Source organism: Hyperolius riggenbachi, chromosome 2 (assembly GCF_040937935.1).
Source record: "Hyperolius riggenbachi isolate aHypRig1 chromosome 2, aHypRig1.pri, whole genome shotgun sequence".
Taxonomy (NCBI): domain Eukaryota; kingdom Metazoa; phylum Chordata; class Amphibia; order Anura; family Hyperoliidae; genus Hyperolius; species Hyperolius riggenbachi.
This window is the reverse complement of record NC_090647.1, coordinates 359,132,462-359,159,665: the sequence shown is the minus strand read 5'-3', so window position 1 is coordinate 359,159,665 and position 27,204 is coordinate 359,132,462. Positions and strand designations below refer to the sequence as shown.

At 46.0% G+C, this 27,204-nt stretch overlaps 1 protein-coding gene across 1 annotated transcript in view; it reads right to left on the bottom strand.

Annotated features, from left to right (window-relative positions):
* SIKE1 (suppressor of IKBKE 1) overlaps positions 1 to 26,566 on the bottom strand; it is a 46,001-nt gene extending 19,435 nt beyond the window's left edge. The window contains exon 1 of the mRNA XM_068265569.1: positions 26,494 to 26,566. The gene's annotated coding sequence lies outside the window, so the exon portion shown is untranslated. The remainder of the gene's footprint in view (positions 1 to 26,493) is intronic.
* Positions 26,567 to 27,204: the final 638 nt, after the last annotated feature.

Genomic DNA, 27,204 nt, shown 5'->3' with positions numbered 1-27,204 from the left:
GTCCCGTTTATTACACCGTTAAAATTATGTCCCTATCACAATGTATGGCGACAATATTTTATTTGGAAATAAAGGTGCATTTTTTCCATTTTGCATCTATCACTATTTACAAGTTTAAAATAAATTTATTTTTTTAAAATATTTCATCTTTACATTGATATTTAAAAAGTTTAGACCCTTAGGTAAATATTTACATGTTTGTTTGTTTTTTTTATTGTAATGGTTTTTTTTTTTTATACTAAACATTTTATTTGGGTACTTTTGGGAGGGTGGGAGGTAAACAATAGATTTATAATGTAAATGTGTGTTAATTCTTTTTTTTTTTCACAGGTGTAGTATTACTTTTTGGCCACAAGATGGCGGCCATGAGTTTGTTTACATGACGTCACTCTAAGCGTAGCACGCGCTTAGAGTGACGCATCGGGAAGGAGACGGCCAGAAAAAGCTCAACTTCCGAGAGAAGCTGTCGCTTTTTCAGCGGGGGAGAGGAATCAGTGATTGGGCTCCATAGCCCGATACATTGATTCCTTGGCTACCGAATCCGCGGCCGGGAGTGCGCGTGCACGCGCACGATCGGCCGCAGGGGCGCGCGGTAGCGCGCATGGTTCCTGGACGTAGAAACTACGTCCAGGAACCAAAATAGGTTAAAGACCAGACCTTTTATTGTTAAAATGGCCATTGCAGCTTTAAGGCCAAGCTGCAGGGCCGCACAACACAGTACACACGTGATTTCCCCCCCCCCCCCCTTTCCCCCCACCAACAGAGCTCTCTGTTGGTGCGGTCTGATGGCCACCCCCCTTGTTTATTTTTAAAAAAATAAAAATTTATGTTATTAGTATTTTTTTTACCTTTTTTTCTTCTTTTTTTTCTTTGATCCCTCCCACTTCCCAGCCAGCCAATAATGGAGATCAACTGTCATAGGCTTCTGCCAATGAGAGCTGTTTGTCTCATGTGCCCCAGGGGTCAGCCGTGTCACACGTCTGTCCCCAGTACGGCGCTGCTGCTGATTGCAGCGCTGTACATGTAAATACACAGCGGTTTCGCTGTGTAACTGCTCGGAGACTGAAGACGGAACTCCGCCCACCAGGCAGCAGATGCGTAGGCAGCCTGCGCGCGATCTCCTGCAAACTGCTGCCCCAGGACTTTACGCCAATCGGCGTTAGCTGGTCCTGGGTCTGCCGCCGAGGCCACGCCCATCGGTGTGACGCGGTTGGGAGGAGGTTAATTCAGTCAATAATTGTTAGTAATTTTTTCTTGTCTATGCTTCAGCAAGTGAGCACAGACCCAAACCAGTGCGCTTCTGTCCGCTTCTTTTAGCAACATGTATCTGTAACATGATGTGTTGAAAAAAGCGAACAGAAGCGCACAAAGTGTGAATGAGCCCTCTGGATCCATACTATAAGCACTTTTGTGAGCGCTTGTGATTGCTGAGCAGTGATGCTCAAATACCCCTTTTTAAAATTCGAGTTTGGTCGAATTCGAATAGTAAATTATTCGAGGTCAGTCGAATATTCGAGTCGAATAATTTTTACTATTCGATTCGACCTCGGACTTCGAGCTTACTATTCGAGTCGGTATTTGAGCTCATTATTCGAGCTGACTATTCGAATTGGCCTTAAATAGCTTCCAACACTTGTTTTGAGGGTGAATGATGCAAGAAACATCTTTTTTTTCCAAGTAACAACAGCAAGTGATTATGTGGGGATGTTCCTTTAAAAAAAAAAAGGTGAAAAGAGAAGTTGTGTCCAGAATTTTGTTCAGTACTGTATATTCTTCTTCTTCTTCTTCTTCTTCTTCTTCTTCTTCTTCTTCTTCTTCTTCCTCTTCTTCTTCTTCTTCTTCTTCTTCTTCTTCTTCTTCTTCTTCTTCTTCTTCTTCTTCTTCTTCTTCTTCTTCTTCTTCTTCTTCTTCTTCTTCTTCTTCTTCTTCTTCTTCTTCTTCTTCTTCATCTTCTTCCATCTTCTTCTTCCATCTTCTTCTTCTTCCTTCTTCTTCTTCTTCCATCTTCTTCTTCTTCTTCTTCTATATCTTCTATCTTCTTCTTCTTCTATATCTTCTATCTTCTTCTTCTTCTATATCTTCTATCTTCTTCTTCTTCTATATCTTCTATCTTCTTCTTCTTCTATATCTTCTATCTTCTTCTTCTTCTATATCTTCTATCTTCTTCTTCTTCTATATCTTCTATCTTCTTCTTCTTCTATATCTTCTTCTTCTATATTGTCTTCTTCTTCTATATTGTCTTCTTCTTCTTCATCTTCTTCATCATCATCATCATCTTCTTCTTCTTCATCATCTTCTTCATCTTCTTCTTCATCTTCTTCATCTTCATCTTCTTCATCTTCATCTTCATCTTCTTCATCTTCATCTTCTTCTCCTTCTTCTTCATCTTCTTCTTCTCCTTCTTCTTCATCTTCATCTTCTTCTTCTTCTTCATCTTCATCTTCTTCTTCTTCTTCTTCTATATCGTCTTCTTCTTCACTTATTTCTCTTTTCAATTTTTTTTTTTAAAGAAATGCAGCTATTTTTGAGCGTAACAAATAGCTGGTGGCGCACGCATGTTGGAAGCGCCATTGTATGTGCTCCCTGGCAGTGGAAACACACAGACAGCAGGAGGTAAATTCAGCAGCAGGAGGAGGAGGATGAGTGTGTGGCAGCAGGCAGTCAATGAGGCAGGCAGCGTGACATAATAGCCCTGGTACCTAGCGGTGATACCAGGGCTGTAAATAAACACAGCAGGCAGGAGGTCCCAGACAGCGGTCGTGCAGCCCACATCGTGTCCAATACACAACTGGGACAACACAGTTTTCAACCCGGGCACCTCAGAAAAATTAAACCTTTTTTTTTTTTTTAATGGTTTTTTGGTTTTGTTTGTACAACCAATTACACAGATATATAGCTATTGTTTGACGTAATAGCTGGTGGCAGAGTGGCAGCAGAATGTAATTCTGTGTACCCTGGCAGTGGGAAACACAGACCGACAGCAGCAGCAGCAGGAGGAATGGAGGAGTAATGTGAGCAGCTATTGTTTGACGTAATAGCTGGTGGCAGTGTGGCAGCAGAAGGTAATTCTGTGTACCCTGGCAGTGGGAAACACAGACAGACAGCAGCAGCAGGAGGAATGGAGGAGTAGTGTGAGTGTGGCAGCAGGCAGGCAGCGTGACATAATAGCCCTGGTACCTAGCGGTGATACCAGGGCTGTAAAAAAACACAACAGGAGGTCCCAGACAGCGGTCATGCAGCCCACATCGTGTCCAATACACAACTGGGACAACACAGTTTTCAACCCGGGCACCTCAGAAAAATTAAACCTTTTTTTTTTTTTTAATGGTTTTTTGGTTTTGTTTGTACAACCAATTACACAGATATATAGCTATTGTTTGACGTAATAGCTGGTGGCAGAGTGGCAGCAGAATGTAATTCTGTGTACCCTGGCAGTGGGAAACACAGACAGACAGCAGAAGGGCAGTACACAGCAGCCCACTGTAGGTGTAAAATGTGTGGCTGCAGGCGACGTAATAGTCAAACTGAACCAGGCTGGCTTAGTGAGCAGGAGCCAGGAGGTGGTAAAGGGTTGTAAGGCACATAAACGATGGTTCTTAGCCAGTTCATGTCCCCCTCTCGCCGACAACAGGGGCCAGGAACTCGCCTTCCACCCACGCCTGGTTCATCTTGAGAAACGTCAGTCTGTCCACAGACTTGTGAGACAGACGTGAGCGTTTCTCGGTGACCACGCCACCAGCTGCACTGAAGCAGCGCTCGGACAGCACGCTGGAAGGGGGGCAGGACAGCACTTCCAGGGCGTACTGCGCCAGCTCGCTCCAGATCTCCAGGTGCTTGACCCAATACTCCATGGGATCAACAGGGGCATCGCTGTCAAGCCCGCTGTAGGACCCCATGTAGTCAGCCACCATGCGGGTCAGGCGCTGGCTGTGACCGGAGGAGGATGCTGCTGCATCATGCACCTCCTCTCTAGTCACTGCTGCCGGAGCCTCTACAGTCCTGTAGAGCTCGTGGCTGAGAGACAGCAGGTCTGTGGGGCGCTTGCTGCTGGATGCAGGCACCTGCTGCTGCCTCTGCGCTGGCTGCTGGACAGTGGGGGTGGAAGGCTGGGGGAAGGCTTCCTCCAAGCGCTCAACAAGGGCCTGCTGCAAGCTCCTTATTTGTTGCGCTGGGTCTCCTCCTGCAGGCGGCAGGAACTGGCTCAACTTCCCCTTGAGGCGTGGGTCCAACATCATGCTGATCCAGATGTCCTCCCTCTGCTTCATCTGGATCACCCTGGGGTCCTTGCGCAGGCACGCCAGCATGTGCGCTGCCATTGGGAAGAGGCGGGCCACGTGTGCTGGCACATCGACGGCAGTGCTGTCCTCCTCATCCTCCTCCTCTGCCACCTCATCCTCTCTCCACCCCCGCACCAACTCAGCTGCGCTGTGCTGATCCCCCTCATCAGCAGCAAGGTCAGGGACCTCCACCAAGTCGTCCTCCCCCTCAGAGGTGGACTGTGCAGCTGCTTGCCGCTCCTGCTGGTCCAAGGCTGCCGCTCCCTGTTCCAGCAAAGCATCGAGGGCCCTGTTCAGCAGACAAACCAGGGGCACCCACTCGCAGACCATAGCATGGTCCCTGCTCACCATGTTAGTGGCCTGCAGAAAGGGAGCCAGCACTAAGCACACCTGCTGCATGTGCCTCCAGTCATCATCGGGGACGATGGACGGGATGTTGCTGGTCTTGTCCCTTCTCTGAGCGGCGGAAACAGTGGCCAGGGCAAGGTACTGGTTGACAGCGTGCTTCTGTTCAACCAGACGCTCCAACATCGCCAGGGTGGAGTTCCAGCGAGTCGGAACGTCAAGGATCAGCCGATGGCGTGGCAGCTCCAGCTCCTTTTGCACGTCTTCCAGGCTTGCACAGGCTGCAGCCGAGCGCCGGAAGTGACGCACAACGTTCCTTGCCGTTTCCAGCAGTTCGCCCATCCCCTGGTAGGTGCGCAAGAACTTTTGCACCACCAGGTTCAGCACGTGGGCAAGACAGGGGATGTGGGTCAGGTTTCCTATGTCTATTGCGGCAACCAGATTGGCCCCATTGTCGGCCACCACCTCTCCGACTCTGAGGCCTCTGGGGGTCAGCCAAATCCTCTCCTGCTCCTGGAGTTTGGCCAACACATGGGTTGCCGTCAGCTTGGTCTTCCCAAGGCTGACCAAGTGCAGCAGCGCTTGGCAGTGGCGGGCCTTCACGCTGCTGCTGAGGCGGGGGGTTTGGCCAGGTGTGCCGGAGGATGGCAGAGGATCGGAGGAACCTGCTGCAGTTCCCCTGACCCTGCGGGGGGGCACCACCCACTGTGTTGCTGCTGCTGTGCCCGCTGCTGCTCTCCCATCCTCACCCCCTTCCACCAAGCTGACCCAGTGGACAGTGAAAGACAGGTAGCGGCCTGTCCCGAAGCGGCTGCTCCAGGAGTCCATGGTGACGTGGACCCTTTCACCAACCGCATGCTCCAGCCCTCGCTCCACATTGGCCATCACAAAGCGGTGCAGTGCAGGAATGGCCTTGCGGGCGAAGAAGTGTCTGCTGGGGAGCTGCCAGTCTGGGGCTGCACAAGCAAGCAGCGCACGCATGTCGCTCCCCTCCTGCACAAGCGTGTACGGCAGGAGTTGGGAGCACATGGCCCGTGCCAGCAAGCCGTTCAGCTGCCGCACGCGACGGCTGCTGGGAGGCAGAGCCCTAACCACCCCCTGGAAGGACTCGCTCAAAAGGCTCTGGCGTGGCCTTTTGCTGGCACGGGAATCAGCAGACACAGCAGAGGAGGCCACTGAGGACTGGCTGCCAGAACAGGCCTCAGTGTCGGCGGCAGGAGTTGCAGAGGGGGGAGGAGCAGTGCGTTTCCGCACTCCTGCTGGTGCTGCTGGAGGAGCAGGAGGGCGGGTGGCTGCTGTTGCTGCTGCTGCTGAAGGCTGTGCAGTGATGGGTGTGGTGCCACTGCCAGCACCAGATGCCTTCAGCCTCTGGAACTCCTCATGCTGGTGGAAATGTTTCGCAGCAAGGTGGTTGATGAGCGAGCTGGTGCTGAACTTTAAGGGGTCTGCACCTCTGCTCAACTTCCGCTGACAGTGGTTGCAAGTGGCGTACTTGCTGTACACTGTGGGCATGGTGAAAAAACGCCAGATTGGTGACAAAAACGACCCCCTACGGCATGGAACCGCTGCTGCCTGTCTCCCTGTGGTGGTTGGGGGGGGGGGGCTTGGGTGCGGCTGGTGGTGGTACTGGCAGATGCTGCTGCTGCTGCTGCTGAGCCTGAGACACCAGCAGGCTGTGGGACCTGCCTACTGCTGCCAATGCTTGCAATGATGCGCCTCCTTGCAAGGCCCACAAGCGCATCCTCCTCCTCCTCCTCAGAGCTGCTGAGGACGACATCCCCTGGAGGTGGTGGCACCCAGTCTCTGTCTGTCACCGTGTCATCATCAGCCTCCCCCTCCTGAAACATGTCCTGCTGGGATGATGACCCCCCAAACTCCTCTCCTGATGCATGGATGGGCTGCTTGACTGTCGCCACAGTCTTGCTGTCCAATCCCTCATCCCCCAAAGTGCCCATCAGCATCTCCTCCTCCAAATCGCCAACAACAGCAGACAATTGACGCATCATGCCTGGGGTCAAAAGAGTGCTGAGTGACAGGTCGGCGACTGACGGTGAACTGGCTTCCTCCCCAGGCCCTGCTGGGCGGCTGCTGCGAACAGGGGTGGTGGTGAGGGTGGAGGCCTCGGATGCAGAGCTGATGGCGGGCTGCTCATCCTCCGTCATCAGTTGCACCACAGTGTCTGCATCCTTTTCCTCAATGGGACGTTTTCGACCCGGCTGGAGGAAAATCGGAGCAGGTGCTACACGCTGCTGCTGCTGCTGTGTCTCTGCAGCGGGAGTTGCAGATGCTCCTGCTGGGCGGCGCCCAAGGCGTCCACGGCCAGTGGCTATGGGAGGAATGTTAGCCACTGACGCTGCTGCTGCGGAACTGTGCATGGTGGCGCGGCCGCGCCCGCGGCTTGCCACAATGCTGCTCCCTCTCCTCCTGATTCCCTTGCTGCCCTTCCCCTTGCCCAAACGGCGCTGGCTGCCACTTCCAGACATCTTCGATGTTTTGGGCGTAAACACAAAAGTTTTTGAAAAGGGCGGGTGAAAAGTGGGGTACTTTAATGGAGTGGGTTGGTGGGTGAGGTGACTGAGTGAGTGTCCCGACTCCCTAGTACAGTAAGTAAGTAGTAACAGTCAGGAAGTACAACTAGCAGTTACAATAATCAGTAGTAATCACAAGGAAATAGAGTGTGTGTACACTACAGACAGTGAGTGCACACACGCGCAAACACGCGCAGGAACTGGCCTATGAACAGAGAGTGAGTGAGTGTCCCTAGTACAGTAAGTAAGTAGTAACAGTCAGGAAGTACAACTAGAAGTTACAATAATCAGTAGTAATCACAAGGAAATAGAGTGTGTGTACACTACAGACAGTGAGTGCACGCACGCGCACACACGTGCAGGAGCTAGCCTATGAACAGTGACTGAGTGAGTGTCCCTACTACAGTAAGTAAGTAGTAACTGTCAGGAAGTAGAATTTACAATAATCAATCAGTAATCAGAAGGAAATATAGTGTGTGTACAGTACACAGACAGTGAGTGCACACACACACGCAGGAGCTAGTAGCCTATGAACAGTGACAGTGAGTGTCCTAGTACAGTTACAGTATATAACTATTCAGAAGGAAATAGAGTGTGTGTACAGTACACAGACAGTGAGTGCACGCACACGCAGGAGCTAGCCTATGAACAGTGACAGTCAGTGAGTGTCCTAGTACAGTTACAGTATATAACTATTCAGAAGGAAATAGTGTGTGTACAGTACACAGACAGTGAGTGCACGCACACGCAGGAGCTAGCCTATGAACAGTGACAGTCAGTGAGTGTCCTAGTACAGTTACAGTATATAACTATTCAGAAGGAAATAGTGTGTGTACAGTACACAGACAGTGAGTGCACGCACACGCAGGAGCTAGCCTATGAACAGTGACAGTCAGTTAGTGTCCTAGTACAGTTACAGTATATAACTATTCAGAAGGAAATAGAGTGTGTGTACAGTACACAGACAGTGAGTGCACGCACACGCAGGAGCTAGTAGCCTATGAACAGTGACAGTCAGTGAGTGTCCTAGTACAGTTACAGTATATAACTATTCAGAAGGAAATAAAGTGTGTGTACACAGACAGTGAGTGCAAGCACACGCAGGAGCTAGTAGCCTATGAACAGTGACAGTGAGTGTCCTAGTACAGTTACAGTATATAACTATTCAGAAGGAAATAGAGTGTGTGTACACAGACAGTGAGTGCAAGCACACGCAGGAGCTAGTAGCCTATGAACAGTGACAGTGAGTGTCCTAGTACAGTTACAGTATATAACTACAATACAAAATACAATCACTAAGTAGTAAAGGACAGCAGAAATACTGTCTAATACTATCTAATACTGTCTAATACTGTCTAATACTAATGAGAAATAACAGAGGACAGGAGGACAGCTGCCCACACAGGCAGGCCCTGAGGCCTAAAGCTGTAAGCCTGCAGCAGCTGGCCTGTCTCTATGTAACACAAAAGCTACTAACTAAAATACAATGTCTATCTAACTAACAACAATATAGGTGTGTATAGGAGGTGTATGTGAGCAAAAACGCTAGGTAAATGACCACAATAGAGCTCTTGCTAAGCCAAAGCACAAAGGAGCAACTCTCTCTCTATGCAAGTCTCAGGCAAGGACGGAGAAACGGAACATGGCGGCCGCTATTTATAGGGTAGGGGCTGGCCAGGGTTCCCCTCTGTGATTGGCTGCCGTCAGAGGGCCTGGGAGCCCTCTGATTGGCTCTAAGGACATCAATCTGGGCTATGACGCTATTCGAGCTCGGTATTCGAGCTCGAATAGCGCCGTTTGCTCGAATAGCTCGAATAGTGAATGGGCTATTCGCGTTTACTCGAATAGCCCATTCGAATAGCTGCAGCTATTCGGAGCTCGAATACCGAGCTCGAATAGCTGAAAAAGAGCTCGAATATTCGAGCTACTCGAATATTCGAGCTCTGCTGAGCACCACTGTTGCTGAGCGCTTGCTGAGTGCTTTTTCCCTTTCATTTTCATTACAATTTCGGTAAAAATCACATAAAATACACAAGATACATAAGATAAAAATTTTACGTGATTTTTTACTGTGATTTTAATGAAAGTAAACGGGAAAAGCGCTCAGCAATCACAAGTGCTCACAAAAGCGCTTGGGCCCTTTTCCACTAGCAATCGCAAACGCCAGCTATTGCGATTTTTCATTTCCATTGCATTATCACTCTAAAAATCGATCCAGAAAGCGATTGTGATTTGCAATTTCCAAATCGAATCACTATAGTGGAAAACTACTTCCCATGATTTCTATGATAAAGTAACAACACAAGCGATTTAAAAAAATCACTAGCGATTTGCGATTTTGTGATTTAGCTGTGTAGTGAAAAAAGGCCCATAGTGTGGATCCAGCCTTAGAGGACAACTGAAGCAAGAAGAATATAGGGGCTGCCACATTTATTTCCTTTTAAACAATACCAGTTGGCAAGCCCTGCTGATCTATTTGGCTGCAGTAGTGTCTAAATAACACTAGAAACAAGAATGCAGCTAATCTTGTTAGATCTGACAATAATGTCAGAAACGCCTGATCTTCTGCATGTTCAGGATCTATGGCTAAAAGAATCAGCAGGATAGCCAGGCAACTGGTATTGCTGAAAAGGAAGCAAATATGGCAGCCTCCATAGACCTCTCGCTTCAGTTGTCCGTTAAAGGGGCACTATGGAGAAAAATTGTAAAATTTAAAATATGTGCAATCATAGACAAATAAGAAGTATTTTTTTTTCCAGAGTTAAATGAGCCATAAATTACTTTTCTCCTATGTTGCTGTCACTTACAGTAGGTAGTAGAAAATCTGACAGGCGACAGGTTTTGGACTAGTCCATCTCTTCATAGGGAATTCTCAGCAAGGCTTTTATTCTTTATAAAGATATTCCCTAAAAAGGATTTAAACAATGATGCTGGCTAGCTTCCCTGCTCGCTACACAGTTTTTTGGCAGTTAGACGGAGCAACTGCCATTCACTAAGTGCTTTTGAAACTAAACAAACCCCTGAGAATCCCCTATGAAGAGATGGACTAGTCCAAAACCTGTCGCTTCTGTCAGATTTCTACTACCTATTGTAAGTGACAGCAACATAGGAGAAAAGTAATTTATGGCTCATTTTACTCCGGAAAAAACATACTTTTTATTTGTCTATGTTAGCACATATTTTAAATTTTACAATTTTTTGCCATAGTGCTCCTTTAAGCTAGATCAAAATGCACAGTGCTCAATATGCAGGGATTTGCATGCAATAATCATGCAACAGCTTGCACAGGAAGCATAGGTCTCACCAGTTAGGCCCGGTTCACACTTGCGTTTAAAAATTGCCGGTTCGCGGAACGAAATGTACTGTATACTGTGCAAATGAAACTGATGCGAACGGATCCAATGTTAACCTATGAAACCGTTTACATGCGTCAATTTGAACGGATACGGTCCGTCCGTTCATATGAACGGACCGCAACTTTCTTGCAGGTCAAAAGCAATGAGAGATTGGAATGTTTCTTTACACTAGAGAAGAAACGGACCATTTTAAGGGCCAAAATTCACTGGGGGTAGGAGTGGGGATGAGGGGACACTCTACTGGGGGTGGGGACTGGGGTGGATGTGGGGACTCTCCACTGGGGGTCTGGGGTGGATGTCGGGATGCTTCACTGGGGGTGGGGGTCTGGAGGGGGGGATGTGGGGACGCTCCACTGGGGGGTATGTGGGGACGCTCCACTGGGGGTGGGGGTCTGGGGGGATGTGGGGACGCTCCAATGGGGGTGGGGGTCTGGGGGCGATGTGGGGATGCTAAACTGCACCTGAGCGGGCAGGTGAGGGAGGGAGGGAGGGTTTCTTACCCAGGCTTTTGTCTCTTCCCCTTATGTCCCACGTCATGTCATGTGACTACCACGCTTTCTCCTTCCGGGTTGAAGGAGGAAGCGTGTTAGTCACATGACACAACGTGGTACGCAAGGGCAAGAGACGGAAGCCTTGGTAAGAAACCCTTCCTCACCCACCCGCTCAGCAAACCGGAGTGGCAACAGAGTAAAAACGGATCCGATTGACCAGTGATCAGATCAGTTTTCACGGATCCGTTTGGACCAAGCCTACGGATTTGTTGAAGCGGATCCGTTGATTTATGACACATGCGCCAGCACACTTTCCACTATAGATGGATACAGAATACCTCAAGTGCCAAAAAACAGGTTTACTATAACAGAAGTTCTATTATATCAGGGTTTACTATACCAGGTGTTGCTCCCATATACTTATAATGGTGCTTTGCCAGGCCCTGGACATTTAGTTTACTATACTTGAATGTTTACTATATCAGAGTCTACTATAATGAGATAGTACTGTAATCTAAAGGCATGGCCACATACACTATAGCAGTTCTGCCCCCAACGTGCTGCCTGCCTATGGGCAGAGATGTCACCGTCACTCTAGGTCGACGAGCCAGTCAGGAGGAGGGACAGCGCGCAAAGGTACCATCCAGCAGCATCCTGAGTCACCCTCCCACCCAGCAGCACCCAGAGTCACCCACCCATCGACATCCAGAGTCACCCTCCCACCTAACAATACCCCAAGTCAACCTATTAACCAGAAGCACCCTGATTTACCCTCCCACCCAGCAGCACCCAGAATTAACTTCTGTGACGCCTTCGGTATGTCATATCGAATACATTGAGCCATACACCCCTTTTGATTACAAAATCATAAAATTCCCTCAGTCACACTTTCCCAACCCAACTGGACGGGGTACAATTAGCAAGGTCATGCCAGAGGATCCTTCCTGGAGCACATGACCCTCTGCCAGGTTGAGTGGCCATCAATCTTAGAGAAAGGTTGACAGGAATCGTAAAAAGTACAGTTTCCCAGAGCTGCAGTATCCAAACCAGCAGGAGTCTTCACACCTCCAGACCTGAGTAGAATCTTCAAAGCACAGGGGCACATTTTTTTCCCTCCACACAGCATCTTTATAATTTATAATCCATAGTTTTCATATTTTATGGGATTTCTAGTCTTTCGAAAAATACTAGAGGAACCATCTTTTCAGTCGTTATGGCTATTCTGACACATGTTCCAGGAGATCCTCGCACAAATGGGACTTTGCCGTCCTGAGAGATACAGGTTCTCAGGCATACTTTGTGGTCATCTTTCATATCTGCAGATTTATAAAGTTCTACTGAATGTGAATATGCATTCCACTTCGTAAAATGAGCTACGAGTACAGAGAGATGGGCAAGACAGGAATTGTGCCAAAATCTCTCTGTGAAGGGTGAACTGCCTACTGTTTCTATTACACAAGGCTGGACTTGTGTGTGTAATAACCACTCTCAGCTACAGAGGTGGTTAAAACCCAGCAACGCATTCAGGTCCTAGTCCTTGTTCATCATCTGTTGTCAAATTTCATTATCAACAGGCCAGGTGGACTCTGGCAAGCCGCATTCTTGGATTGCTTCACACAAAGGTCTTTGGCCACATGGCATCCGCAATCTTGGATTATTCCTCACAAAGACTTTATTGCTTTACTGGACTCAGCCAAATCTGGTATTTAGAACTTGTTTCAGATATTTTATTTTTCTCATCTTTTCCTCATTCTATCCAACCAATCCGTTCAAGTTCACAGATATCTTTATCCGCTAGCGCTAATGTATATTTTTGTGTATAGATTTATAATAAACTAATGATTGAATTGATCCAGTTCTGCTCCTTGTATCTGATTATTCTGATTTATGCTAAGATCTCCATGTCCTCAGAAAGAGACACTCTATCACATATTATTTTTATAAATTGTTGATTTGTTAGCTAGGTTGCAAATCACTGTTTCTTCCCTTTAGGAATAGCTGCCGGATCCCTTTGCCCCAAATTCAAATGAAGGGTGGTGGCAGCATTACCATCAATATCCTGAGCTAAATCAATAATTTTATTTTACCGATTGTACATACAATTTGGATTGTATCATGTATGGGCACACTGACCAACCTTAACCACTTAAGCCCATCTGGACGAACATTCTCGTCCAGATGGGCTGTGCGCTCTCGCCGCCGGCCGTTAGCCCAGCGATCAATAAATGGGATTATAGATCCGATTCATTGATCAAAGCCCCCCGCAGAAAAGCCGACAGCCTCTTATCAGAGAGTGTTACAAAAAGTTTCCCGTCCTCCTAATACTTCCTGGAAGTGTACGATAACGCTTTCAGGAATTTTTGACTGTGGCCAAATAGTAAAACTACACCCACATCTATTTTTTATTAAACAAATACATTATTTTACATTTAAAATTTGCTGTTTACCTCCCACACTACAAATTACCCAAATACAATTTTTAATAAAAAAAAATTACAATAAAAAAAAACATAAATGGTTACCTAAGGGTCTGAACTTTTTAAATATGCATGTCAAAGGAATATATTAATTTTTTTTTTTTTTATGGGCTTGTAAATAGTGATGTACGCAAATTAAAAAAAAAACACCTTTATTTCCAAATAAAATATCGGCGCCATACATTGTGATAGGGACATAATTTAAATGGTGTAATAAGCGGGACAAATGGGCAAATAAAATACGTGGGTTTGAATTACGGTAGCATGTATTAATTTCAAACTATAATGGCCAAAAACTGAGAAATAATGATTTTTTACATTTTTCTTAATATTCCTGTTAAAATGGATTTAGAATAAATTAATTCTTAGCAAAATGTATCACCCAAAGAAAGCCTAACTGGTGGCAGAAAAAACAAGATATAGATCAATTCATTGGGATGAGTAGTGATAAAGTTATTGGCAAATGCATGGGAGGTGAAAGTTGCTCAGATGCAAAAAATAAACAATCCTGTAGGCTTAAGTTGTTAAACATTTTCTATGCTCACAGTGGATTCACTTCCAGAAGTCTTAAGTGAATGATTAGGTCTCCTGCATGGCAACGGGATTGGCAGGTGATTTGTCACACCTTCCCATCCAAAGTTATCTTCCCACCCAGTGTCATCCTTGCACACAGTGGGGGAAACGTTTAGGCCTGGAACCCACTGAAATCCGCAAACGCAAAACGCAACCGCTAGCATTTTGCCTGAGCGGTTTGCAAGCGGATTCATGCGAGTTTTCGGTTGCGTTTTGCAACAGTGTATTTTTTTTCCTCAGCGGTTGTGTAGCGTTTTGCGTTTTTATCATGATTGGTCCTGTGAATTATTTTTAATTTTGTTACAGTGTGCTGAACCGCAAAACGCTAGCAAAACCGCTCAGTTTAGGTTTTGCTGAGCATTTCTGCTAGCGTTTCAATACTTTACATTGAAGCGCTAACGCTCCCAAAATGCTGCAGGTCCTGCGTTTGCGTTTCTGGGAAACGCAAACGCTCCTGTGGAAGTTGCCCCATCCATTAACATCAGCTGAGCGTTTTGGCAAAACGCTAGCGTATCGCAGCGCTGCCAAAATGCTCAAAAAAACGCTCTTGTGGGTTCCAGCCCATAATGTATTTATGTCTGATGTAACATTTGATGCATATTTTGCTGGCCACTTTATTAGGTATATTTTTCCAGTACTGCGTTCAACCTCTTTTTGCCTCCAGAACCTTTGCCTTATTCTTCATGACATTCCTCCTAGATTTTGGTTCACATTGACATGAAAGGATCACACAGTTTCTGCAGCTTTATCATGTGCACATCCATGATGTGAATCTCCTGTGCCTCCATATCATGGTGGGAGGGATGTTGCTAATTACTTTTAGGGTCACTTTGCCTAACTATTTGGGAGGAAACTCTGGCCCACTGCCTTTGAGTAGGGCTGTGTTTCCACGGTAGTGTAAAATTTTTGTGTCCAAAAAAATCGTGCACATTTTTTTGATTGGTGAAAATATGCATATACATTTGTATGCGTTTTTATGCAAATTTTATTAGTCAAATTTAACATAATCTGCCTAGTAACAGCTTAGTCAGGACTGCTGACAACTTCTTGTAACCATGCATTTAATGAAAATGTTTGCGTAAATAACAAATCATGACTGATATACGTAAAATGTCCGAAAACATGAAGCAGAAGCTCAGGTTTTCTCGCGTACGAAAATTCGCATTGTATGGAAACAGCTTTTTTACCATTTGTTGCCAAATCATTGCAAATTTTCGAAGCGAAAAATCTTTAACAAAATGCAAAAGTGGAAACCTAGACTTAGGGCCCTTTTACACTTAGGGCCTGTTTCCACTACACGCAGATTGGATGCAGAAAAACTGACTCCAATGAATGCCTATGGGAAAATCTGCATCAGAAAAATCGCGTTTAGTGGAAACAGACCCATAGGCTTTCATTGGAGTCAGTTTTTCTGCATCCATTCTGCATCCAATCTGCGTGTAGTGGAAACAGGCCCTTAAAGGATACCCCAACTGAAATGTGACATAATGAGATAGACATGTGTATGTACAGTGCCTAGCACACAGATCCCTATGCTGTGTTCCTTTTTTTATTTTTCTATTTTTCTGCCTGAAAGAGTTAAATATAAGGTATGCAAGTGGCTGACTCAGTCCTGACTCAGACAGGAAGTGACTACAGTGTGACCCTCACTGATAAGAAATTCCAACTATAAAACACTTTCCTAGCAGAAAATGGCTTTTGAGAGCAAGAAAGAGGTAAAAAAGGGGAATTTCTTATCAGTGAGGGTCACATTGTAGTCACTTCCTGTTTGAGTCAGGATTGAGTCAGCCACTTACATACCTGATATTTAACTCTTTCAGGCAGAGAAAGAAAAAAAGGAACACAGCACAGTTATCTGTGTGCTAGGCATTGTACATACACATGTCTATCTCATTATGTCACATTTCAGTTGGGGTATCCTTTAATCAGTTGCTCTCAGTTAAAACGGAAAGAAAACTGATTTTCAAAGTAATGCCCATGTTTTCCTATGGCACCTTTCACACTTAACGCGTTTAACTGAAATCTTCTTCCCAATGCACTGCTATGGAAAAAACGCGTACTAACGCACACTAACGCGTACTAACGCATACCAACTGATTAAGTGTAAAAAGGCCCTTACTGTTACATTAGTTAGCTCCACCTCATGTCATGGCCACTTCCATTTTTTAGCACGGCGCTGGTCATGACCTTGCACCTGTAATTTGACTAATAATGTGGGCATAGTTTACTACAACCTATCCGAAATCCAAGAGTTCGAGAAAATGATGTCCATCCTATCATATTGGCGGAATTTCACTATGAGGTTTCCCGCTGCGTCCTCTAAAATAAGTAAGCACCAGTTATTTAAGGAGAGACCATTAGACCAACAGGAAAAAGCAAAAGGGAAGGCGGGGTAACTAGGAAAAGCTATATAAGCATAGAGGGGGACCAGGAAAAGCTGGATAAAGAGGGAGGGGGACCATTGATCCATCAGATAAAGCTACATAGGGAAGAACCACAGGACCAATAGGGAAAACCATATGGGGACCCACATATAAACAGGGTTGGCTCTAGCCAAAATGGGTCTTGAGCAAAAATTATATGGAGCCCCCTGACCTGCACCCCTCCCCAAATGTAATGCAGAATTAGGTGGTCAAGCCCTCCCAAGATGCTAGCATCAGTCGGCCCTGTCTACTCCCAAGTGAATTGTCTGGCCGGGTGTACTTCCTTCAGTCTGTGCCATTCCTTCTTCAACCTCGTGGGCGCCTCTTCTCCATGACCCAGCGGCATGTACTGTATGTACTCACGTAACATACAGCCGGGTTACAGAGAAGACCCGCTGGCAAAGATGAAGATGGAAGTGGGGAAGGAATGACTAGACCACCAGGAAAAGCTAAATAAGGAGGAAACCACCAGGCAAAGCTATATAAGGAAGGGAGTAGTGAATCACTAGACCGCCAGAGAAAACTATACAAGGGGGGACCAGTAGAACACCTTGGAAAGCTATATAATGAAGGTATTACTACACCACCAGGGAAAGCTATATGGGGTGGAGGGGGACCGCTACAATACTATAGAAAACTACATAGGCGTAAGGGGGTAACTACAAGCTTTATATGGGTATAGGAGGGACCTCTAGACCACCAAGAAAAACCATCTGTGGCGAAGGGAGTCACTAGACCTCAAGGGAAAACTATAGAAGGGGGGGCCACTGGATAACCAGGGAAAGCTATATAAAAGGGGGACAGTACACCACAATGAAAAGCTATATGGGGGACCACTAGATCAGCAGTAAAAGCAGATGGTGGGGGCACTAGACAACTAGAGAGAGCGCTATATAAGGTGAGGATGGAGGCGCTAGACCAACAGGGCAAGCTATATAAGTTAGGGCCACTAGACCACCAGGCAAAGCTACGTAAGGGGGAAAAGTAAACCAACGGAAAGCTATATAAGGGGAGAGGGTTACCAATAGACCATGAGAGGTTATTTAAGACTATAAGAAGTAGGAATATCCACTATGTAAAACTATGTGGAGGAAGGAAGAACCACAAAGATCACCAGGGAAAACTGTGTGTGTGTGTGTGTGGGGGGGGGGGGGGGGAACTATGAGGGGGACCACTGTCTTAAAGCAGACCTGAACTCAGAACTTCCTCTCTGCTCTAAAAGATAAGCAACAGCATAATAACCTTTATAGAAAAACATTTATTTTTCCCAGGGTCGTCTCCAGGACAGCAACCCAGATGAGAGATGATCCCTTCCATTCACTGCTGGACAGGAAAAGGTTAAAAGAAAACATACAGCACCAATAGAGCGTATATAAGGATACTCCATCCTACCCTAATCAGTTTTGTTTCCTGTCCACGGAAGGAGAAGGTACTGGAGGCTGCTGCCAAAGCGGTCTGAAGGGCTGATGCCGGGCGGCAGGGTCCTGGGTAGTCCATTCCTCCTCTGTATGCGGCTGGTCAGAGGAAGTCAGCGCGGAGGGATGGCTGCCGGAGATTGCAGAAGCCGAGTTCTGTCTGCGGTTTTGAAGAGGATATGCGCGCGCACGTGAAGCCGGATGATGGTGATTGGTTGCTGCCTAGTCAGGTGACTAGGAAGTGACGTCAGGACTCGGCTCAGCGCAGACCGGAAGTTTAGTCGGCGTTACTTTCCGGTGCTGCGAGATGCAGGTAACTCCTTCAGCGCTTGCTGGGAAGCGCTGAAGGGTGATAGTTAGCACAGGGGAACTGATGTTTGGGGGCAAGTGTCCAACGGAAGATATTGTACGGACACTTTTACTGGTTTTAAAAGCCTGCCTGCCCTGTCGATCATTGTGCATGATGGAGTCGACAGAGGCAGGTCAGGAGGCTGCTGCTGCCGCTACAGCTGATGCTCCTACCCCTGCTGGGTCTGTGGTATGTGAGGCTTCTATGGGGCTAATGTTAGGTTGGCACATTGGGGTTTTTTTTCTGATAGATTCTTTCCCTTTTTTTCAGCTAAAGACTGTGAAGTCTGCAAAGGGGAAGGATCCCAAGAAGGATACTCAGGGGGTCCCTCATTCTGGGTCATCTTCCTCCCGCCAATCTGCTCCCTCTGCCTCTAAAACTAAATCCAAATGTGGTTTTTGTGGTGTCAAAATTCCTGCTGATACTTCAAGGCCTATCTGTAAGGGTTGTACCCAGGAGGTTGTTAAAGAAGAGTCTCCTGCGGTGTTCAATGATTTACTAGGATGGATGAAATCAGAGATAGCCTCCACCTTTCAATCGTTAAAAGATTCCTCAAATATGGCTTCCACATCCTCCGCGGTGCCCGGCTCTTTCCCCGCGGCATCTATTGCGCCCTCGTCTCCTTCTAGATTGCCCCCTCCTTCCCCGGGGGAGTCTGTCTCTCTTGGCTTGACCGACAGGCATTTGGCGCAAGTATCTAAAAGGAGGCGCAGTGGAGGTGATTCAGAAGTTGAGCTGTCTGAGGGTGAAATCTCTTCTCTTGAGGAAATGTCTGACTCAGAGGAAGAGACAGTGCCCGTGGCTGAAAATACGAAATCCCAAAAATTTGCGTTCTCTACGGATCATATGGAAGAATTATTAATTGCTATGTATGCGACCATGGATATAAAAGAGGAGGAAAAGTCGCTTTCTGCCCTAGACAAGATGTATCAAAGTTTAGCTGATAAACATACAAATTAATTCCCGTCCATTCTACATTGAAAGATATGATTAAAAAAGAGTGGGAAGTTCCTGAAAAAAGAGCTTTTTGGCCTAGAGCTTTGAATAAGCGTTTTCCCTATAAAACGGACGATCAAAAGAATTGGGGTCCCGTGCCAAAGTTAGATCCTTCCTTATCTAAAATATCTAGAAAGACTGCACTACAGTTTGAAGATTTTGGAGTTCTAAAAGATCCATTAGATAAGAAGGTTGACAACATTCTAAGGCGCACATGGGAATCCTCTACCTTATTGTTCAAACCTACTATTGCAGCTACTGCCTTTTCTAGAGCTCTTAAAGTTTGGCTCAAGCAAATGGAGGCTCATATTGCAGGGGGTACGGCCAGAGAGGTTATGTTGAAATCCTTTCCTAACATTTTTCACTGTATAAATTATTTATGTGATGCAGCCGATGAATTAGTTAGGCTTACAGCCAGAACATCGGCTCTTGCCAATTCAGCTAGAAGGGGTATTTGGGTGAGAACTTGGGATGGTGATATGTCCTCCAAAGTAAAGTTATGTGGTATTCCCTGTGAAGGTACCTTTCTATTTGGTTCCAAATTAACGGAAACGTTGGAAAGGTCAGCCGATTCTAAAAAGAATTTTCCTGAGAAAAAGCGTGTGTTTAAATTTAAACGCTCCTTTCGTTCCTCCAGAGGCCCCGATTCCAATTTTCGGTCAGGTAGAAGGCAGTGGAGGTCCCAAAAAGAGCAGAAGGGAAAATCTTCCTTTCTCCCCAACTCCTCTAACCAACCTAAAAAACAATGACGCCAGGATCCCGGTGGGGGGGAGGTTGGCTCACTTTATAGAAAATTGGCAGACTCTTTTCCACAACAAATGGCTCATAACAATTGTACAGGAGGGTTATAGGTTAGAGTTTACAGAAAATCCCCCGCTAAGATATTTTGTGACCCCACCTCCAGTGTCGCCAGTGATGTCCTCAGCTCTAGACAGGGCAGTAACAGATTTATTCAACAAACAGGTGATAAAAAGAGTTCCATTATGTCAGGAGAAAAGAGGGTTTTATTCTCCAGTGTTCCTAGTTCAGAAACATCAGGGGGATTTCAGACTAATTCTGAACTTGAAGATTCTCAACAGATCAATCAAACATCGAAAATTCAAAATGGACAACATCCAGTCGGTCCTAAGTCTTTTGCAGGAGGGCTCCTTCATGGCCTCACTGGACCTTCAGGACGCTTACCTTCATCTACCAATACACCCAGAGTCACAAGCTTTCCTGAGGTTTGCGGTTCATCAGTCAGGGGAGGTAAGACATTATCAATTCACGGCCTTGCCATTTGGGTTGTCCTCAGCACCTTGGCTCTTTACTAAGACAATGTCAGAAGTGTTAGCCCACTTAAGACTTTCCGAGGTTCAAGTTATCGGCTACCTTGATGACCTGTTCTTTTGGGGTAGCTCCCCTATATCGGTTTCCCTTATGATTCAGACCTCAGTGAGCGTTCTGCAATCCCTGGGCTGGGTCATTAACTGGAAAAAAATCTTCTATACTGCCATCCCAGTCTATGATTTTTTGGGGATTTCAGTTGAACACTATTGAACAGAGGGTTTATTTGCCTTTACAGAAACAGGAACTGCTTCTTACAAATGTGTTTTCCTTCCAGGAGGCTTCTTCCATCTCTATAAGGGGAGCTATGTCCTTACTCGGTCTTATGACATCCTCCTTCCCGGCTGTCCAGTGGGGCCAACTGCATACACGACATCTCCAACACTGGATCCTACAGGTTTGGAACAAGAAATTGCTCTCTTTAGACAAAAGGGTGTTGATCCCGCATTATGTAAAGACCTCTGTGCTATGGTGGACAGACAGGATTCATCTTTCAGAAGGCAGGCTATGGGACTTCCCTGTTCAAAGAGTGATTACCACGGATGCGAGCATGTGGGGGTAGGGGCCCACATGGACGGAAACCCAGTGCAGGACGCTTGGAGCAGGTCTATGGGGAGGAGACACTCCAATCTCAGAGAGTTGGAGGCAGTAAGAAGAGCCTTGTTGCATTTTCAGGCAGACATGGGTCACCATGTGCTAATAAGGTCAGACAACAATACGGTAGTAGCCCACCTGAATCATCAGGGGGGTACAAGGAGCAGGTCCTTCTCTTTACAGGCGGAAAGAATCCTTCTGTGGGCCAAGAAAAAGTTGATCTCCTTAAGGGCTGTTCACTTAAAGGGGACTTTAAATCAGTTGGCAGACTATCTGAGCAGGTCACAGTTGAGTCAGGACGAGTGGTCCCTGAATCAAGAGATCTTTCTGGAGCTAGTAGGCAAGTGGGGGCATCCGTAAATAGACTTATTTGCAACAAAACAGAATGCGAAATGTCAAATGTTTTGCTCTCTGTGTCCTCTCGAGAAACCATGGGCAGTGGACGCGTTTTCTCTAAGGTGGGAGTATCCTCTTCTCTATGCCTTTCCTCCCTTCAATCTCATTTCCAGGACACTCAGGACAATTATGCGGAACAAGGCTCTGGCAGTTGTGATAGCCCCATTCTGGCCAAAGAGACCCTGGTTTTCTCTACTGAAAAAGCTTGCTGTAGCGGATCCATTTATACTCCCAATCAGGCCGGATCTGTTGACGCAGGGACCAGTATGTCATCCGCAGGTAAACATGCTGCACCTAGCAGCGTGGAAACTGAATGGGAACTTCTCAGAGGTAAGGGGTTCTCAAGAGACTTATCAGACACACTTCTTCAAAGCAGGAAATTAGTGACCAGAAAGATCTACGAGAAAGTTTGGAGAGTTTATTGTTCTTGGTGTAAGGAAAATAGGATGGACAGACAGCAGTCCCTTTCTGTTTTAGAGTTTCTTCAGGCTGGACTAAAGAAGGGATTGAGTGCAAGTACGCTGAAAGTGCAAACATCAGCTCTTATTGTTTTTCTACAAAGAAAACTGGCGGAGGAAGAGTTCTTCATTAGATTCCTCAGGGCCATTCAGAGGATTAGACCACTTGTAAAGACATTTGTCCCTCCTTGGGATTTAAGCATGGTTCTGCAAACTTTAATGGAACCCCCCTTTGAACCAATTGATGAAATTTCAGAAAAGGTTCTAACAATAAAGACTGCTTTTTTACTGGCTATTTCCTCTGCCAGGAGGGTGGGAGAAATTCAAGCCTTGTCCATATCAGAACCCTATTTAATAATTGCTGATGACAGAATTACACTCCGTTTAGATCCTGCCTTTATTCCTAAAGTATGTTCCCGGTTTCATCGAAGTCAGGAGATATACTTACCATCTTTCTGTGATAATCCAAGTAATGAAAAGGAAAGACAGTTGCATTGTTTAGACATTAGACGTTGTGTACTTCAGTATCTGGAGATGACTAAAGCATGGAGAAAGACTAGAGCCTTATTTGTACTGTTTTCAGGTCCAAACAGGGGTAAGCAGGCATCAAAAGCATCCATTTCTAGATGGATAAGACAATGCATTTCCATGTCATATCAGGTCAAGGGTCTTCAGGTTCCGTCCTTATTGAAAGCTCATTCTACACGGTCAGTTTCTGCCTCTTGGGCAGAGAAAGCTGGTGTTTCTATTGAACAGATCTGTAGAGCAGCCACCTGGTCAAGTAAAAATACTTTTGTAAAGCATTATAGGTTAGATGTGTCAGCAAGTTCCGATCTCTCATTTGGTAGAAGGGTATTGCAAGCCGTTGTCCCTCCCTGATACGGTAATCTCTGTATCTCATCTGGGTTGCTGTCCTGGAGACGACCCTGGGAAAGACACTAGTTACTTACGGTAACGTCTTTTCCGGGAGTCGGAAGGACAGCACCCAAACTACCCACCCATTTGTAGGATATTAGTATTAGGATATAAATTAAGCATTATGTGGTCATCTCTGTTATTACTGATTAGGGTAGGATGGAGTATCCTTATATACGCTCTATTGGTGCTGTATGTTTTCTTTTAACCTTTTCCTGTCCAGCAGTGAATGGAAGGGATCATCTCTCATCTGGGTTGCTGTCCTTCCGACTCCCGGAAAAGACGTTACCGTAAGTAACTAGTGTCTGTTGCAGCCCACAGAACTCCTGCAATAAATCCGCAGTGTGTCTGCTTCCTTTCTGCTTTCATGGAAGCAGACAAAGGATTAACATTATGTTTACAAACTAGCTGAGGCTGCGGAGGACTGCCTAGATTTCCTTGCTGACACAGCTGAGGGATCAAATTACAATTTACTGTTTTTTAACAGCTCCCCTCCGTGTACAATCATGGCTAACGGCACAGGCGCAAGGCCCTCCACAGTTTTTCCTCTTCCTTCTACTGGATACTAGGAACACAAGGAGAATTCCTGAAGAATTGAAGGTTGCAGGACATTTGTGATCAGGCATTATTTTGCTGATGTCTTTGTGATTTGCATGCGATTGGAAACCAAATTAAAATTAATGCAGCAAATTGTGTGTAGTATAAAACAGCCCTAACCATACATGACACATATATGTAGCATTTGGGCTGGTGTGTAGAGTGTTGCTTAGTGTATCGCACATACCTGTATGTGTACAGCATGGGTAATTGTACATCATGTGCATGTAAAGCATACAGTGTACAGCTTGTGTGTATGCAGCACACATTCCCTTCTGGTTTATTTGTTAAAAAGCTATTTTGGATGAACAAACAAAGCTAACACTTTCTGACAGTGCTTTCACTGAATTCTTGGCAAGACTAGCGTCTAAAAGAGAATAACTTTTAACAGAACATCGGCGTACACAAAATAGTGATCCATCCCTGTTTGCTAGAGTACTGCCATCTAGTGACAAGAAACATTCACAATACTGTACTGCTATTGTTACTGCTTATAAAATACAGATCTATATTCTAACATTTTCACTCAACAACTGTTTGTCTGGCCCAGTTTTTTATGTCAAATACACAAATCTATTTCTTGCTAGTGTGTTTGTTGCAGGGGCGGACTGACCATTAGGGCACTCGGGCACGGACCGAGGGCCCGTGGTCAGGGGGGGGCCCGCCACCCGCCAGAGAACCCTGAGCAGGAGGGGAGACAGCCAGTGAAGGAGGGCGATGGGCATAGCAGCGGAGAAGGGGGGAAGTCCCCCCCTTCTCTCACCTTGGGGCCCCCCTTCCTGGCTCTCCCCTCCGTAATCTGCAAAGTGTCGCACAGCTGGAAGCGGCTGACAGCGGGCGGAGACTTACCGCTGTTCAGCCACCGGAGGGAGCGCTGATCTGTGTGCCGCTAGTGTGGGCTTGAGAAGCGAGAGCCAGGAAGGGGGGCCCCAAGGTGAGAGAAGGGGGGGAAACGTCCCTCCTTCTCTGCTGCTATGCCCATCGCCCTCCTTCACTGGCTGTCTCCCCTCCTGGAGACACCTACAAGCCTGGCTGCATATACTGGGGGCACTTACAGACCTGGCTATACTGGGGAGACCTATACACCTGGCTGCATACACCTGGCTGCATATACTGGGGGCACCTATACACCTGGCTGCATATACTGGGGAGACCTATACACCTGGCTGTATATACTGGGGGCACTTATACACCTGACTACATATACTGGGGGCACCTATAGACCTGGCTGTATATACTGGGGGCACCTATAGACCTGGCTGTATATACTGGGGACACCTATAGACCTGGCTATACTGGGGGCACCTATACACCTGGCTACATATACTGGGGACACCTAAAGACCTGGCTATCTATACAGGAGGCACCTATAGACCTGGTTATCTGTACTGGGGACACCTATAGGCCTGGCTACCTATTCTGGAGACACCTGTAGACCTGGCTACCTATACTGGGGACACCTATAGACCTGGCTATCTTAAATGGGGACATCTATAGACCTGGTTATCTATTCTGGGGACACCTGTAGATTAGGCTACTTATACTGGAGACCCCTATAGACCTGGATACCTGCACTGGGAAAACCTATAGACCTGGATACTTCTACTGGGGATACCTTTTGACCTGGTTACCTATACTGGGGGCACCTATTTTAGGGGAACTGCTGCTGCCAGATTAAGTGTATTTTGAGAAACAGCTACCAGATTATGTGTATTTTTGGGGAACCGCTGCCAGATTGTGTATAATGGGGGAACTGCTGTTTCCAGATTCTGTGTATTTTGCCAAAATCTGTGTATTCGGGGGAACCGCAGCTCCCAGATAACGTCTATTTTACGGGAACGACTGCCATATTATCTGTATTTTGGAGTAACCTCTGCCAAATTGCATGGATTTTTGGTGAAAGGCTGCCAGATTACATGTATTTTGGGGGGAAATTGGCAGAGTTCAAACTTCCCAGGCAGACCTTTTACACCACTGCTAAGGTCATGTATATTTTGCCCCACCCATGACCACGCCCACATTCTGTTGTGTGACCACACCCATTTTTTGGCGCGCCGCAGGGGTTCTTGTCAGTATACAATATCACAATGTAACATATTAACTGTTGTCAATAAATTATTATATCTTAGTCTGTAAAAATATAACGTGAAAGGTGGGAAAACTGGTATGGGGGCCCCATAATCTCCTATTGCCCGGGGGCCTCATGAGTTGTCAGTCCGCCCCTGGTTTGTTGTAGCTTCAATAATAATTGTATCAGTAAATAAATGTCCACAGCGCTAAAATTAAAAGTAATACCACTTTTATTGCTTGCAATCTACAGCAAAAATCACAGACCTTAAAGGGAACCTAAACTGAGAAGGATATGGATTTTTCCTTTTAAACCATACTAGTTGCCTGGCAGTCCTGCTGATCCTGTGTTTCTAATACTTTTAGCCACAGCCCCTCAACAAGCATACAGATCAGGTGCTCTGACTGAAGTCAGACTGGATTAGCGGCATGCTTGTTTCAGGTGTATGATTCAGCCACTACTGCCTCATAGAGATCAGCAGGACTGCCAGGCAACTGGTATTGCTTATAAGGAAACATCCATATCCCTCTCAGTTAAGGTTCCCTTTAAACTAATAATGATATTAGCACCAGTCCCCATTAAAACCACAAATTACCTCCATGCATACAAACACATGCACTCTCACAGCAGTGAGTGGCAAAAAATGGTTAAAATGTATGTAATCCCAGAAAAAAATCAAGTAAAATTCACTGTGAAAAATATTGCTGAGAAAATAAAAAATGAATCTCCTGATTATAAAGAATCATGTGTCCATGATACAGTATATGCAAATCCGTAACTTGTGAATGCAATGCACAATGGATGTATTCAAATGTCCAATTCCTTGAAAATAAATGTGATGCCAATAATTGGATGCACTGGAGCGTAGATACTGGTACACTGGTATAATCACAGAGGCGTTTACATTACCCTCCGCTGTCCGGTGATGGTGTCTGCAGCCACCGCCACCTCAATCCGGATTTAAACAATGATGCTGGCCAGCTTCCCTGCTCGCTACACAGTTTTTTGGCAGTTGGACAGAGCAACTGACATTCACTAAGTGCTTTTGAAAATAAATATATGCCTGAGAATCCCCTATGAAGAGATGGACTATTCCAAAACCTGTCACTTCTGTCAGATTTCTACTGCCTACTGTAAGTGAGAGCATCATAGGAGAAAAGTAATTAATGGCTCATTTTACTCTGGAAAAAATGTACTTATTTGTATATGTTTGCACATATTTTAAATTTTACAGTTTTTCGCTGTAGTGCCCCTTTAATTGCGATAGTACAATAGCGGTAATCTATTGTACTGTGACCTAACTCAACTACTAAACTCTATTCTCACAAAGAACCCTCCCTTGAGCCTACCGATCCTTAAAGGAGAACTGTAGTGAGAGGTATATGGAGGATGCCATATTTATTTCCTTTTAAGCAATACCAGTTGCCTGGCTAACCTGCTGACCCTCTTCCTCCAATACTTTTAGCCCTAGACCCTGAACAAGCATGCAGCAGATCAGGTGTTTCTGACATTTTTGTCAGATCTGACAAGATTAGCTGCATGCTTGTTTCTGGTGTGATTCACACTACTGCAGGCAAATGGCTCAGCGGGGCTGCCTGGCAACTGGTATTGCTTAAAAGG